The following is a 16,624-nucleotide window of genomic DNA, read 5'->3' on the forward strand; positions in this document are numbered from 1 at the left end:
AACTGAACCTACATTCTAACAAAAACTCTCCAAAACCAACAAAGGCCGACCATTCCAACTCAGAAACCGGGGGTCGACCGTCGCTTCTGTCTTCTGCTCTGCAACAGGCCGACACCCTTTGGCCCTCATATTTTCACCTTGAGCTTTTCTTAACCCTCTCTTTCCCAATCTGAGCTTAGATTTTCCTAAAAAAAATACAACTAGGAAATATATTTAAAAAAAATTAAAATTAAGTTAAAACTTTAAAATATATATTTTTAAAATGTCATATTAGTTTTAAAAGTTTAAGTACAAATTTTTATATTCATTAAAAAAATTAAACAAAAAACTTTATATCATTCCAAAATATTAAGTAAAATTTATATATCAATTTAAAAATATATTTATTAATTATTTTTATTTTAAAAAATACATTTTAAATTATTTTATCCTAAAAATTTATATTTATATAAAATAAAAAACATTATTTTCAATAACCCAATTTCTTTCTCTTACCGGACCAATGATGGCTGGGATTGTTCGTTTTTTTTTTTTTTTGTAGTTTTATAAATTTTTAAAATAAAATTTATTCAATAGAAAAAATTATGAATAGATTAATAAATTAATTTTTAAAAATGATAAGGAAATTTTTACTTAATTTTTAAAATGATATGGAGTTTTTTATTTAATTTTTTAATTGATATATAAATTTTTGCTTAATTTTTAAAAATCGTATGGACTGTTTTCAAAAGGATTTGAAAATTTTAATTTAATTTAAATTTTGAGAATCTATTTTTTATTAAAACCAAATATATCTAACTTATAAATTATATTATAATAAAAATTATATAAATATAGTTTTAAATTTAATATTTTATAAAATATATTTAAAATATAAATATATTCAAGATAATAACATCTTTAGATTTTAAATTTTAAGCAATATTTTTCTTATATAAATAATAGTAGTTATATTGTTATTTTACCAGAACCTATAGAGAATAAAGAGAAAAATAAAATGCCTGTATACAGAATCAAAATTAAAAGAGAAAAGAGAAACAAAAGCCAGAGATAGAAGAGTAGGCTTAAGTTACATATGGTTGATTACTTGCCAGGAAGAGTTTAGGTATTCTGAAGTTAAAAAGGAGGAGGCTCTGGAATTAGCTTTTATCCCACCGAGTTGATTCGTTGTTTTTAACGAGAACAATAATTGTTTTTCTTATCATCGAAAGAAGAAAAAGAAGAGGAAGATCATATCTGTAACTTTGATTTCAATTATAGATATTCTAGTATATTTATATCTGATAATAAAAAATACTAGGTGAGGAAATGAGAGTTTCCATGTATTTCTTCCTTATTTCCTCCCTGCTTGTTGAATCGAAAATGAAATGATCCTCCAACTTCTCTCAACTTACTACTATGATTCAGCATTAAATTTACTTGTTTGAGATTATTTGGTTTGTGTTTGAAAAGGCTATAGTGAGCGATGGCGGAGGACAAAGGCATCCCTGACAGTGAAAGCACAGAATCCAGTCCCCCACTGTCGGTCGTCAAGAAGAAAGGCAAGGGAGTCCTCTATAGCATTTGGAATGCAATCTTTAAAATTAATGGAGACGATTTCGAGAAGAGGCTTGAACACATTTCCAAGTAAGAGGCCGTTGTTCTCGCGCGAAGGAAAAGAAGATCCTAGTCTTGAAGGAGAATGATTAGGCATCTCATTGCCTTTTCTATCATTTAGGAGGTACCCACCCCCAACCTCATTACTCTATCTCTATGCCTACCTGCAACTCATTGCTCTACGTTTTTCTCATACAATAGTGGTGGTGGTATTATTATTCTTTAAAATCATTTTTCTATGGATATGTAGCTTTATTATTCTTATTCTATTTAATTTAATATGTGGAAAAACTCACGGTAGATATCATTGGTGATTTTCCTCAAACTCTGCATTCAACCATTTATAGTGCCTTGCTCACCAACTCTGATTTTTTTCATCCTTATTTGGTTTGTCCATCTTCTTTTTACCTCTAAATCCAACCTTTGTTGAATCGATTTCTTCCAAAAAGAAGTGCTGTCCAAATGATTTTTTTTTTTCGGAAAAAAAAAAGATAAGGAAAATGTGAAAAACTACTTCCAATAACTTTCTACCTTTTCAAAGAACTCCCTTCTGGATGGGCTCCCATATGGATTTTATTGTCAATTTACAGGTTATTGCAGTTGCTTCTGCCATCATGACAACAATATCCATGGAGTTGAATTGGAAGATGAAGGCATTTTGGGTTTTGCCAATGTTCCTTTTGCCTGCCCTTTCTTTTGTTGCTTATTCTGCTTTTGTAAGCATCGCAAGGATGTGTAAGTAACTTAGTTCAATAACTGACATAATTTTTCATGTTGTCTTAGGTTTGCTATTGGTGGTGGTGGCTGCAGTTGCAGATTTTTGCTGTGCATAGCATGCGTAGACTACAATGATATGACCTGAGATTATCTAATTTTGCTGACAAACAGCATCTTCTATTTGTGTATATGTAAATTGGTATATTATCTTTTATTCTTGAATATCACTGTTTTTGCATTATCTTAAATACAGGTTCGAATATGGAACATGAAATCTGTTGGCAGGGACTAGGAAAAAGATGAATCTACACAGAGGCTTCTTGCAGCCTTGCATGATTATTTTGGGTCTGTTAACCGTGTTAGGTGGGCTAAGCATGGTCGATTTGTTGCAGCAGGGACTAATGATCAAGTGGTTCTAATTTATAAGACAAAGCCTGGTTCTGGGACGACTTAGCTCAGCAGCAGAAAGCCCCCAGATGTTGAAAATTGGGAAGTTGCAATGACGTTGAGGGGACACACTACAGATGTGGTAATGATATTGTTTTTCATGTTAGGTCATATGGCCACTGATAAGAGCTCAACTCTCTATCATTGTGCTACATGTTGATTGATTTTTCATTCTTGAAAAAGCATATAATTTTACCTTGAAACTCAGTTTTTGCAACATTTTCTCAGTACAAATTTGCTAATGGCTATAGTTTTTAAGTTTGTGTTTATTTTGATTTGGTAAGAAGGGAAGAGGTTTGGGGGTTGGGAAGAAGGTAAAGGAGAAAGAATACAAGGTTGAAATCCTCTATTGTAATGTCATATGCAACCCCCTTAATTTAATGTATTGGTTTCTAATAAGCATTGGATATTATCTAATGGAGAAGTTTCTTTTATTCTACACTTTAAGTAGGTGGATCTTAATTGGTCTCCTGACTGGATTTAGTTTTCATTGTTTTCTGCATGATTGACTTAATCTATGCTTTTGGAAAAGGAAGCACAAATGGATGAAGAGTAACGAATAATGATAGAGTCAAAGGTCTTGTATGTCACTAAATACCACTATGTCAGCCATGATCATAGCTTAGAGTTTATGCTGAGATATTCTACTACTACACAAACCAAATACATCAAAACACACACAGAAAATGCATATACACAAAGACAAGCATGCATATCAGACACACATGGATAATTCAAATTCATCTGCTGTGTATTGACTATAAATACATGCCAATGCTGACTTGATGATTCTTGTTGGTGGGAACATGCCAAAAAATGCTCTCATTTTCTAACTTTCATTATTTGAACGTGGAACTCATTGGTATTTTGCTCATGCTATTATCACTTTGGTGCAACTTGATTTCTTTAAAAGATGTCATTTCAATTAGATTTCTTTAAATGACACAACAATATGTTTTTACTACTCAAAAAAATCCAACCAGAACCAATTTTCTTTTCTACTCTCTTAGCTTCTGTTCCCAGGAATCAACTAATCATGTTAATAGGTGTCTACATTTAATGATAATTAATACTCCATCCCAATTGAATGTCCTGCCTTCTATATTGAGATGCAAAAAATTCACCTTTTTTATATTTGAAATTGATTCACATATTCTAGTACTTTTGTTTTTCCACAAAGCCATTAAATCTGAATATTAAAGTGAATTATTAAAATTTCAATGCAAAAACCTGAAAGAAAAATGCTTCTCCTAAAATCTGTTTCTAGTGAAAGTAATATTATTGTTATAAATTATATCAAAGGTATCATAGCTATTATAGGAAAAGAAGCAAAGAGGTAAAGATTTTGAACTCCCTGTTTGTCTGTTATTCATCTGTAAAGGCTCAAACTGAAAAATGTTACTGAAAGAAAAATCTGGTGGCATCAGTTGATAGGAGGGTTCGGGCTCAAACGGTGGATTCAAGTAGCTGCTGCGATGTCTAACTTAGAGTTGTTTGATGCTGAGATAAGTGGAGATGCTTTCCAACTTCTTGGAATGAGTGAGATAGGAATGCTAATGCTCCTAGCCATCTTTGCCTCAAGATATGTTAGTTCTTCAATTTTGCTTCCTTAATTGTTCAGATTTTTGAGTACTTATAGTTAGAGAATGGTGCTTGGCTCTTTATCAACAAATTACCTCAAAGCCAATGCCCAAACTGATTATTTTGCTTAATCTTGCAGGGAAGTAACTAATGCCTTACTCATGTTTAAAATTGATTGAAACCATTTAATTAGATCTTTCCTCAAGCTTTTACAAGAGCCTGCACCATAACTTTGCCGTGGAAGTTTGATTTGAACTTTAAACTCCTTTTTCATCATTGCTCCAGCACACGGTTCTGTAAATGTCTTTTAGTGAACTATTCCATAACCATGTTCTTTAAAATTCATTTTGTAAGTCAAAGCATGGGACACCAACAGTTATTCATTTTGTAAGTCAAAGCATGTTTAACATTTCAGGGTGAAAAAGAAAAATAGAGATTCATGAAATAAAGTTTTTTATTCTACAATGAAAACAGTGTGACCAGCTTGACGCATACAAAAAAGATCGCAGTCAAGGTCACCACGTAAACTTCACCTCACGCTTATGGTGCAGTCTGATCGATTTCATGATCTCATTACTGATCTGACTAAATTCATCTTGTTGCCCCACTCGAGCCCGAGCCATACGAGATGCGGCCGATGTCTGGGGCGCTGCATGAAGAAGGGGATACCTTACCATGCATTTATGGAAAAAGTTTCGAACCGTATTATATACAGAGCAGTTGCGAAGAAGCTGGTGGAGCACTGGGGTAAACACGTAATAAAGCAATACCAGAAGTAGGAGAAGTACCCATATAGCTAAGAAAAAATAGCCAAATGGAGGGGCAAGGATCAGTAGCAGTTAAGTCACAAGCAAGAACTCCAAAAAGAAGAAATATTTGGTTTAGAACTGGAAGAAGTGACTAGTTTGGGAACCGAGCTTGTACTGTTATCGCCGCCACGGCAACTAAAGCGTTGATTAACATCGTCACAATGAAAAGTATCATAATTAGACCGTGTGTTTCGAACGGAGACTCGTCCTTGTTTTCATACTTCACTTGAAGGAGCGTCAGCAGCACAGTGATCAGGGCGCGGACGTTAGCACACATTTAGGTGAAAGGACTTTCTACTTGGTCACTTTGCAAAAACAAGAAAAGAATTATTAGTTTGAAGATAAAAGAAAAGAAAAGACGACAACTAAAAATTAATCAGAGCTAATGAACAAATCTGGGAAATTCACTAACTTCTCATAAATTGATTGGCTCACTGGGACAGGCATGTTGTTTCAAGAGAGTTTGTGGAATTGATTTGCTGGCAACTAAAAGAGAATGGATAGCCAAAGCTTTTGTCTTAACAAAAAAAAATAAACGCTATCTCACTGGGGTCCGTCTGAAACCAAATGGAGCCTTTAAAGCAGCATATTCTGTTTGTTAACTTAAATCTCGATAAAAGAAAAATAAAATAAAATAAACAAAACCAACCAGCAAATCAAAATAGGAAAAAACACAAAGCACGTTAAACGAAGCATGTTTCTAAAGCTACCAGGTGCTGGTTTCTAAAGCATGTTTGAACATTGAAACTAGAGATAAAAAAGTTGAGATATCATCCAGAATCAAGTCAAGGATTAATAAAAAAATCAAAATGCTTGACTCAAAGGCTAAAATATTTTAACGCTATGGTTCCAGCATTTTAATGTTAATTCAAAATGCTTGACTTAATATTGGAACCATAGCATGGCTGTGAAGCATCTTAATATGTTTGTGAACCACAGCATGGCTGTGAAGCATCTTAACGCCAACCTTCACTACGACCCGCTACTCTCGATTGTGCCTGGAAATGCGCGTTTAGTAACTCAAATTGGACTGATCATCCATTCGGCATTCACCGTTCATTTGAGTCAGAGCGATCATTAATTTATTTGGGGCGCTGCACCTATTTATTTGACTGGACCTTTAAAGATTTAGTAAAATACTCACCTTCCTCACCTTGTTTTCATATAAGCCTCTGGTTTTTTTTTTTTTAATTATAAGTCCAAGAATCACATATAAATTCATAATTGATTATTACATTAATATATAAAAAATTATTGAATAATTAAATAATAAATTATAATCTAATCTAATGAATTTAATATAAAATTAAATCAAACCTTCATATAATGAGATTTGAACTTAAAATCTCTAAGTTTTAAAATTTTTCTTTTACTATTAAACTAAACCTTCATTAGCCTATTTTTTCTAAGGTCATAACTCCCGCGATGAAAATGTACTTGTTTTCATTCCTTTGTGTTTTCTATTTTCCCATTATGATGTTTTATTTAAATCTTTTGTTAGAAAATTTGTTAATATAATACAACAAATAAATTTTATAATTGTATAATAAAAACTAATTAATAAATAACTAAAAATTGAATAAATATATAATAAATTATATAATCAAATAAAAATAATAAAATAAAACAAATATCTTTGTAATTCATTAGAAATATCCATTTTGTAACTGCTTAATTTGGACCATATCTGAAATTTAATGAGTTTCCATTGCTTCAAGAGAGTTGAACCGGCTTTGAAATACATCAGTGAATTTTTTATTATCATTTAAGAACTTAATGGCGGAAGTGCTGATGCTAGCTTCTTAGAATGTTCGTGGAAGACAGGAAGCATGTAAAGCATAATAGGTGGAGAAAATGGGTCTTTAAAATATTTGACCACCAATTACTACTTGAAGTTGCACTCTATTTCTGTTAATCTAATGCCATTAACCCAGTTCAGAAGTATGAAAGTTCATCTTGCAAGATTACCGACTATAAACCAAGGGCCATGCACTACCAGTTTTCTTAGCTAGAATTGCTTGAATAACAGGAAAATTTTTTCTTAAAAGGACTGTTGTGATTTTGCACAGTTATTGTTGGGTGCTTCAATTTCTTATTTTTGTGATTTTGCTTTATTTCAGAAGAGACCAAGTTTTGTAATGGCAAATCAAAGCAGTTCACAAGTCTGGCTGATGCTGCTGCCGTTTCCTCTGTTAAAGATTTTGCAAAGCCAGATAATCCCTATAATAGGAAATGCAAGAACTTATTAGCTCATGGTTATTTGTTAGACAAGAATCGTAATAATCCTTTGAGAAACAGAAGTGAGATATCAAAGAGACTAGCTAACTCCAACCGAAGCACAGTGGCTCTTGGAAGTTGGAACTACTACAAGCAGCTCTGACTTCAACTCAATCTCATCATGGCCGTCTAGCTATCTTCCACCTCTACATCCACAGTGTTCAGATCATCATCACCGACTACTCGACCGAACCCTCCTTGCCGGTCTTTCTCCTTGTCTGACCTACAGTTTGTTGCTGCTGCAACTCCGAACATAGCTGGGTTGGCTGTTCGTAATGGCAACAAGGACAACAAACTGCATTGAATTTAACTGACGTTTCACTTTCAAAATTATGAAATTGGAAGTTGCCAAAATGTTTATGGTATTGGTCTTGGAGACTGTCACTTACAGCCTCCGGCTTTGATCTAATGCTTGTACTCTTAATGCTAGGTATGCTGTGGCCATGCATTTTGAGAAGTAATTTCTGCTGTACCATTCTCATCTCTTGTTTGCTTTGAGATAATGATAGAATGCTTTATTGTATAATACGAAAAGTAAAATACATTCTCTTCATAAGAAGCAAATATTGGCCTTTTTCCCATTTCTTAGTGATACCAATCACTATTTACATAATTACTTGCTACTGCTGTAGCAGTGCAGTTTTTCCTTTTCCTCCTCTCTACCTTCTTCACCATTGTGTTATATATTTTTCTTGTTGGATTGAGGGTGATGGTTATAGTACTATGATCTGTGATTTAGAGTGGCTTGGTGACTGATTCCGTAGGATCCTTAGTTCAGGCCGTCCATATAGTTTATGATTTTTGTCAATTCCTGTGGCTAATAGTGGAATTTGCTATATAGGTCATCAGCAGCATGGAAGAGATCCGATTTGCTAATTCGGCTTTCTATGCTTTTGTAATGCAACTTTAGAAAAACTTTGCATATTGCAGACAATTTGAAATGAGAAATAAACCTTAGAAATGTTTTCAACTTTCCTTTTGTTACTTTGGAAGTGCAGTCTATCTCAGTCATGTTTCCTGGTTAACTATCTTGTAAAGTTTTAAGTCCATTGTATCCGGCTTGATGAAGTATGGTGTTTACACCAAAATTATAGCTATTGGAAGTCAGATGATGGTTGCACCGGCACATGCAGATGTCCATTTAACATGCACTTGTGGATGCATACACGGACCAAGGTTAGAGTATTGACATAAAGATTAATCTTAGTGCAAAAAAAGTCACGTTTTATGTTTAGAGAACTTGTGATTCCTGAACGAGATATACAACTAATCGGACGGCATCGGCCATAATGAAAACATATTGAACCATGTATTGATTCTGTGGAACAGCTAACGTGCTCACCTAGTATTCATGTATGACATTCAAAACAACAGAATTGACGTTGAATTGGATGTATATGAAATACAAAGAAGTTCATAATGGCATCAAATTATCGATGGCGATACCAAGTATGGGCAGAAAATCTTAAGCACTAGATAGTTCTATCGTTCTTGCAGTAGATTATATCAAGCGATGACAGGAGCTTGTTTAGGGGACAATAATTACTTGAATATATCATATTTACTTAAAATATCTGAATAATGATTGAAGTTTATAAACATTTTGTGTGATATTTGAGCATTGATTAACAAGAGACTTCATTGCACTCCAAATCAATCCGAGAGCTGTAAGTGAACATAATGACTGAAGTTTTGAAGTATAATTGATGTCATAATTATGCAAACAATGAGGCAAAATTTATCAGGCGAAGATGCCGACATATTTTGTTTTTTTAAAGGACTAATGAATAAACAGCAACTATCAAAGAGTAAACTTGTTTCCATCATAGGACAAGTAGTCTGATTTTTGCGAGTAAATAGAATAGTAAATCGATGGATTTAAGCCCTTTCCTTCTTAGCTTCATATATATGGAATGAAAACTAGAGTTCTGACCAAACGATAAACCTGAAATATCTCCTGAACAAAACAATTAGTTGATTGGTAAACTAATTATTAGGTTCTTTATCTTGTTAGACGTTTAAATTTTCCTCAATGCCAAATACTTTATACCCTGAAACAGAAAGACTACAAATAATCTCGACTCTGCTTTCCATAGAAAGGCTACAGACATTAATTATACCTTCCCATAACGAATTTCTTTCCTGAAATGACAAAAGCCAGCAAAGGTTCTGGTGTTATGCAGGCATTATTTTGATAAGAACAACATTATGATTCTAGGTCAATCTTAGTTTGAATTTGAGCTGGCAGTGCATATATGTTGGCCTGTACTAGACTGGAGTAAGAGAAGTTAAAAGGCTGTCTTGTGGGGGTGCCCCTTGATTTTACCTGTGCTGATTGGTGGTAGAGGCGGCCGCTTACCGAGGGCGATCCAGTCCTATTTGAGAATCAGGTTTCTTTCTGCTTGCATTCATGGCCAAATGATAGCTTATATATAAGATTTCAATTGTTTTTCAGGCTCCATAGATGCCATTACATTGTTCTGCAGTTACATTTTCTTTAACTGTTCACCCTTTTTCTTTTGTTACTCTTAACTTAGTGATTGCGATGCTTATTATACAGGGTCCTGATACCTCTAGCTCACCTGTCTAAACCAAGGCAATGCTGAAAATGATGTTTCCCCCATCTTTCGTTTCCCAAGAGGAATTCAACATATTTCACACAATTGATCGGCAGCTATACACTCTGCTTGTTATCAACCTATGGCGGGACCCTGTGGAGTCTATTCAGGTTATAGCCCTATGTCTCTGGCTGGAGAGGGTAGGGTTCAAAAATGTCGTACAGAAGATATTGTCCTTGCCTTATATATTGATAAATGAACTTGCAGATGATGCTGTCGCATGCCTCAACATCATTAACAATAATCGATTAGCTGCCTTGTCTGAGGGCCTTGGCATTCCTTTGATGCAGAGCTTGATGGAGGGAGATCTGTCTCTCCAATTCTTTTTTGAAAATCGGCTGATTGCGACTCAAGGTATTGCCGGAATTGTAAATGAAGTATGTATGAGAGCGTTAAGGGACATCATGCAACATGCCATTGAAAGAAATGCTGCCCAAAGCTTAGCTGATAGCCAGCTGCAGCAAGCAATGTCACATACTTTGCAACCAATGGTTCAACCAGGTTTACCTCAGATGGGATTTCGACCAGGTGATGTAGGACTTCCTTGGACCCAAGAAAATGAAGTACCACAAGATGATAGGACTATGTTTGTCACATTCTCTAAAGGCTACCCAGTATATGAATCGGATGTCAGAGAATTCTTCACCAGAGCTTTTGGGGATTGCATAGAGTCCTTACACATGCAAGAAGTGCTTCGCCTGATGAGCAATCGCTCTTTGCTCGAATTGTTTGTCACTCAGCATTAGCCATTGAAGTGATCCTTACTGGTATGGGCAAAGCAGAGTTTACCATCAATGGGAAGCAAGTGTGGGCTCGAAAATTTGTGCCACAACGTCTCAAACCTTCTCCAACAGCGCCACCAATGAATTTGCCAGTTTCATTTGGGTTATGATCATAATTTCTCTATGTAGGAGGGGTTTCAATCATCCTTTTTCAAATCTAGGGAATTTCAATATAGCGTGGGAATTGAAGCTATTTTCATGGAAAGTACTCAATTTGTTTAATGTAAACTCAAAACTTGAAAAAAAGAAGGAATGGAATTTGAACTGTAATTTGATTAATGACACATTTTTCCTGTTTTTTAAGTAATCCTTAAATATATTCATTTAGTACTTAATAGATGAAATATGATACAAAATTTAATCGTTGATAACTTCAAATATAATTAAAAAAAATGACACAAATATAATGACTTAAAACTTGTATGGATTAAAAAACATTAATTATAGTTTAAAAATAAAATCCAATTCATGACCACATATCAAACATATTTAGATTATTATATATTTATATGGACTGTCTGATTACTTTATTTAAGTATAAGAAACAAAATTAACAAGATATAAACGTACCCAAACTTTAGTTAAACAATATTAAATCTTATCATATTATATGCACAATTTTTTACATTGTTTTATCTAAAAATGAATCAGAAATATCTCATATAAAATAAATAATAATATTTAATCACACTATCCAATCAATAATATTTGTTAAAATTCATAATAAAGAGAAAGAAAAGAAGGCAATTCTAAAATAAAGAATACTATCGTTGCAGCATTGCATAATGCATACCATAAATTTAAGAAATTAAGATAGGAGTAACGGTTTAGGATTACTATGATTTATTAGTCTAACGTGGAACTAAAAGCTTGAGCTGATGCTCATTGATGGATTGATAAGTTCAATGTTTAATGGGTTGAAACTTTAACATTGTTTTAATTTTTGGGTTTAGAAACATCCAAAGTTTGGGTCAAATATTCTTTATATTCACTGGATTTGTTCAGTTTGATTTTTTTTATCCAATTTCCGTGTTAATTATGTCATCGGAAATAGATAACTTACTAAAGGGAGGCAAGGGTTTAACATTTCAGGGTGAAAAAGAAAAATTGAGATGAAAGGCTGGGGCGCTGGGGTTGACTTGATTGCAATTGGCTGACCGGCGAGGCTCGGGTTCAAGGATTCAAGCTTATATGTCCTGGGAAAGTCTGGGTCTAGGGTCTCAATCCCCGTAATAATTACATTTAAATAAAAAAAAATGTAAAACAAAGAAACATTTAACACAAAGTTGTTACAATGATTCACAGATACACAATAATACTTGTACTGTTCTACATCGTAGAGAAAACAATTTAATTATAGACGCATGAAAAACATAGCAGTAATATATTTTTTTTGCTATAGCAGTAATATATAATATAGAATATAGATCCACGAAGTACTCCAGCAACCTAAAAATCTTTTCGGAAACACATGAACTTCACCTCACGCTTATGGCGTAGTCAGGTCGGCATTCATCTCATTACTGATCTGACTAAATCCATCTTGTTGCCCCACTGGAGCCCGAGCCATAGGAGATGCGGTCGATGCCTGGGGCGCTGCATGAAGAAAGGGATACCTTACCATGCATTCATGGAAAAAGTTTTGAACCGTTATGTATACAGAGCAGTTGCGAAGAAGCTGGTGGAACACTAGGGTAAACACGTAATAAAGCAATACCAGAAGTAGGAGAAGTACCCATATGGCTAAGAAAAAATAGCCCAATGGAGGGGCAAGGATCAGTACCAGTAAGTCACAAGCAAGAAATCCAAAAACAAGAAATATTTGTTTTAGAACGGGAACAAGTGAGTGGTTTGTGAACCAATTTTGTACTGTTATCCCCGCCCCAGCAACTAAAGTGTTGATTAACATCGTCACAATGAAAAGTATCATAACTAGTCCGTGTGTTTCGAATGGCGACACGTCCTTGTTTTCATACTTCACTTGAAGGAGTGTCAGCAGCACATTGATCAGGAAGCCGACGGTAGCACACATTTTGGTGAAAGAACTTTCTCCTTGGTCACTTTGCACAAACAAGGAAAGGAATTATTAGTTTGAAGAGAAAAGAAAAGAAAAGAAAAAACGACAACTAAAAACTAATCCGAGCTAATGAACAACTCTGGGAAATTCACTAACCTCTGATAAATTGGTTGGTTCACTGGGACTGGCATGTTTTTTCAAGAGAGTTTGTGGAATTGATTTGCTGGCCATTAAAAGAGAACGGACTTCACAATTAAAAGAGTTTGTGAAGATTCTTAACAAGTATGACTCTTTTGCGAAAGTGACCCGAGGTGTGATTTTTAGTGCCTTGCGAAAGTGGAAAGGTGCGCAGAATTTTAATGTGCGCAGAATTTTAATGTTTTTGCATGGTGACTTTGTGAAGATTCTTAGTGCTTTGCGAAAGTGACCGATGCTTTTAAGTTATTTTTTAATATTTTATATAACGATAAAATAATTGTTATGCAAGTTTTTATCATATTTACAACAATAAAATATTATTGTTACAAAATTTTATTTTATTTGTAATAATTTTTTAATGTTGTTGCTTAAGTTAATTTTTAATATTTTACACAATAACAAAAAAAATTGGTAAGCGAGTTTTTATCATATTTGTAATGATAAAATATTATTGTTGCGAAAACTTATTTTATTTATAATAATTTTTTAATGTTATTACTTAAGTTATTTTTTAATATTTTATATAAAAACAAAAAAAAATTTTGTTACCAATATTTTTAATATGTTTGCAATGATAAAAAATTATTGTTGCGAAAACTTATTTTATTTATAACGATGTTTCAATTTCGTTGCTTAATTTATTTTTTTATATTTTATGCAACAATAAAAAATTTACTACAAAAATTTTTGTTATATTGGTAAGGATAAAAAATTATTGTTATGAAAATCTTTTTTATTTGCAACTATTTTTTAATGTCATTGTTTAATTTATTTTTTAAATATTTAAACAACAATAAAAACAATTGTTATGAAAATTTTTATAATATTTATAATAATAATAAATTTTATAATCATTGCTTAATTAAATTTTTTAATATTATATACAACAATAAATTTTGTCGTTATGAATTCATATTATTTCATAATGACAAAAATAATTTATTGTGAAAACTTATTTTACTTTCAATAACTTTTTAAATGTCATTGCCTACTCTACTTTTTTTACATTTTAAACAATGATAATTTTTATTGTTACGACTTCGTATAAAATTGGTAACGATAAAAAAATTGGTACTAATTCATATTTTATTTGCAATGACTTTTATTTGTTGTTGCTTAGTTACCTTTTTAAAATATTTTATATAATAACCAATAATTGTTATGATATTTATACTATATTCACAATTAAAAAAACAATTGTTTCAAAATATTATTAGATTTGCAACATCTTTTTTTTAATCATTGTCAAATTAAAAGTTTTTTAATATTTAATGTAACTATCAAATTAATCATCGTTGCTAAATGTTTAACATCAAAAAAGTTGTCATTGCAAAATCTCTTTAGACTTATAACATTTTAAAAAAAGAAATTACATAACTAATTTTTCTTTTATATTTTATACACGAACAAAAGTAATAGTTAAAAAAAAGTTATATTATGTTCTTAATGATTAAAAATCATTATCACTTACAAAAATACTCAACTCTTTTTAATTTTTTAAACACAACTTTCCTTTTTTATTTTTAAATCAACATTATTTTTGCACTCATATAGCAAGCGTATCAAACTCTAATATATATATATATATATATATATATGTATGTATATTATATAACAACATACACAAATAAATTTATTACATAGGCGCTTATGTGGATAATTCTATTAAATGAAAAATATGATATTTTTTTAAAATATAAGATATTTTCTAATTACGAATTAGATAATTTTAAATTTATTCAAATATCAAAATTATTTAAATTATAATTGAAAATCAAATCAATTTAGAGATATATATTCAAAATTAAAAATATGAAATATGGATTTTATTTTGTTAATAAATAATTTTAGTTGTTTACCAAATAACCTTATTTAAAAAATTATTTTATTAAAATCTTTCAGACATATTTAAAAATTACAAAGATTAAGTTTATCCAAATCTTTCAACAATTTTTTTATTTTGATTTAAAAAATTATCTTTTTAAAAATTTTACATAAAACATTAAAAATTCAAGTAATTTTATGTAAGATTTTCAAAATTTAAAAAATTTTAATCTTAAATCTTTAAATAATAAGATTATCGAAATGATTATATCCATTTGAACTTTAATTATCAAATTTATATTTCAAATAAATGCAAAAAATTTAATATTATCTTTATCACTTATTATATCCATTTTAAATTTTTAAAAATTAATTTAAAAATTATCTATTTAATCTTAATTGCCACTAAAAATTTCTTATACATTAATTCTTTTTATTTTTTCAGTAACTTTTTTCTAAGGTATATTCTATTACTATTGCATTTTTTTTTTGTTTATAAATTTTTTCTAAGATATATTTTATTGTTATTATAGTTTCATTCTTATGAAAAATAATATTTTTTAATTTATTTTTTAATTTTTCACATATTTCACATATTTTTCATATTTAATTTGTATAATAATTTGGTCAAGATTACTAAAGTGAAAATATGTTAATACTTATTTTGTTATTTAATTTATTATTCAATAATATATATTTTTATTTTTTTAAAAAGACAAAATTTATTTTTATTTGATATAATTTTATAGGTATATAAATATTATTGTAAATAAAATTATTCAAAGGAAAGACATAATTTTTTTTTTTTTTGCTGTTTTCAGAAAATTTATTTTTTAATGATAAGTTAATATATATAAATTTTATATATGTTATGAGTTTTAAAGATTTAAATATATTTTAAAAAAACTAATTTATATATATTCATATTAAATAAATAAAATTATTTCGTGCATCTTACAAGTTATAAATCTAGTACATATGAAAAATACTATTAAACACTATATTGTAATGAACAGCTTCTTTTCTCTTAAATTTTAAAATAAGTTAAAAGCTAGAATTTCATGTTATATATTTTTTTCAAAACGTTATAATATGAAATTAACAAGAAATATTTCCATCAATCTATTTTTATAGTATATATTATATATAAGCATAAATTATTTATTATTAATGTAATTCTTAACTAAATTAAATTATTAAGTATTTTAATTATAATTTCTTAATATTTTATACAAGAAAATCAAAATAATTGTTACGAAATCTTTAACATTTTTTTAAAGACAAAAATACTAATAAAATTATATTATAATTGTAACATGATATTTAAAACTAGTTGAGATAATATTGATTTAATTTAAGATTTGAACTTGTTACGACGTTTAATGTTTTGACTTGAATTAACTTAGTAAGTGTAAAATTAAGTCATTCGTTGGATTAACTAGTAGCATTATTAAATATTATTAAATTATTATTGTGAGAAATGTAAAGGTACAAAACGTCATATAACTAACAATATTTTGTAGCTAACAATATTTTGTAATCACAAAATCGCTTCAAGTAAAATATTTTATCATCATAAAATATAACATTTTAAAATATTAATAACTTAATTAAGCTCTAAATCATATTTTATCAATTTTAATTAGAGTTACTTAATCTTAATAATATTTAGCTCTAAATATTATTAAGATTGTAATTTCAATAATTTTATTTGGTAAATTTAATTATTCATCAACATGGATGTAAATATCTTATCGA

At 30.4% G+C, this 16,624-nt stretch overlaps 1 long non-coding RNA gene and 2 pseudogenes across 3 annotated transcripts; all 3 read left to right on the forward strand.

Annotated features, from left to right (window-relative positions):
- Nucleotides 1–990: 990 nt before the first annotated feature.
- LOC111293148 (uncharacterized) lies at nt 991–4,724 on the forward strand. Of its 3 annotated transcripts, none has more exons than XR_016326607.1 (4): nt 991–1,720; nt 2,187–2,842; nt 4,188–4,346; nt 4,481–4,724. It is a non-coding gene; the product is annotated as an uncharacterized LOC111293148 (long non-coding RNA). The 3 variants fall into 3 exon arrangements; XR_016326608.1 differs by having other exon boundaries at nt 991–1,300; nt 1,453–1,720; nt 4,188–4,724; XR_016326606.1 differs by having other exon boundaries at nt 4,188–4,724.
- A 159-nt stretch (nt 4,725–4,883) lies between these two features.
- LOC149515426 (uncharacterized) lies at nt 4,884–7,731 on the forward strand (annotated as a pseudogene).
- A 2,295-nt stretch (nt 7,732–10,026) lies between these two features.
- On the forward strand, nt 10,027–10,937 carry LOC149515427 (uncharacterized; annotated as a pseudogene).
- The last annotated feature ends 5,687 nt before the right edge of the window (nt 10,938–16,624 follow it).

This window comes from Durio zibethinus, chromosome 13 (assembly GCF_047325235.1).
Source record: "Durio zibethinus cultivar Kanyao isolate XHJ-2024 chromosome 13, ASM4732523v1, whole genome shotgun sequence".
In the NCBI taxonomy this organism is placed as follows: Eukaryota; Viridiplantae; Streptophyta; class Magnoliopsida; order Malvales; family Malvaceae; genus Durio; species Durio zibethinus.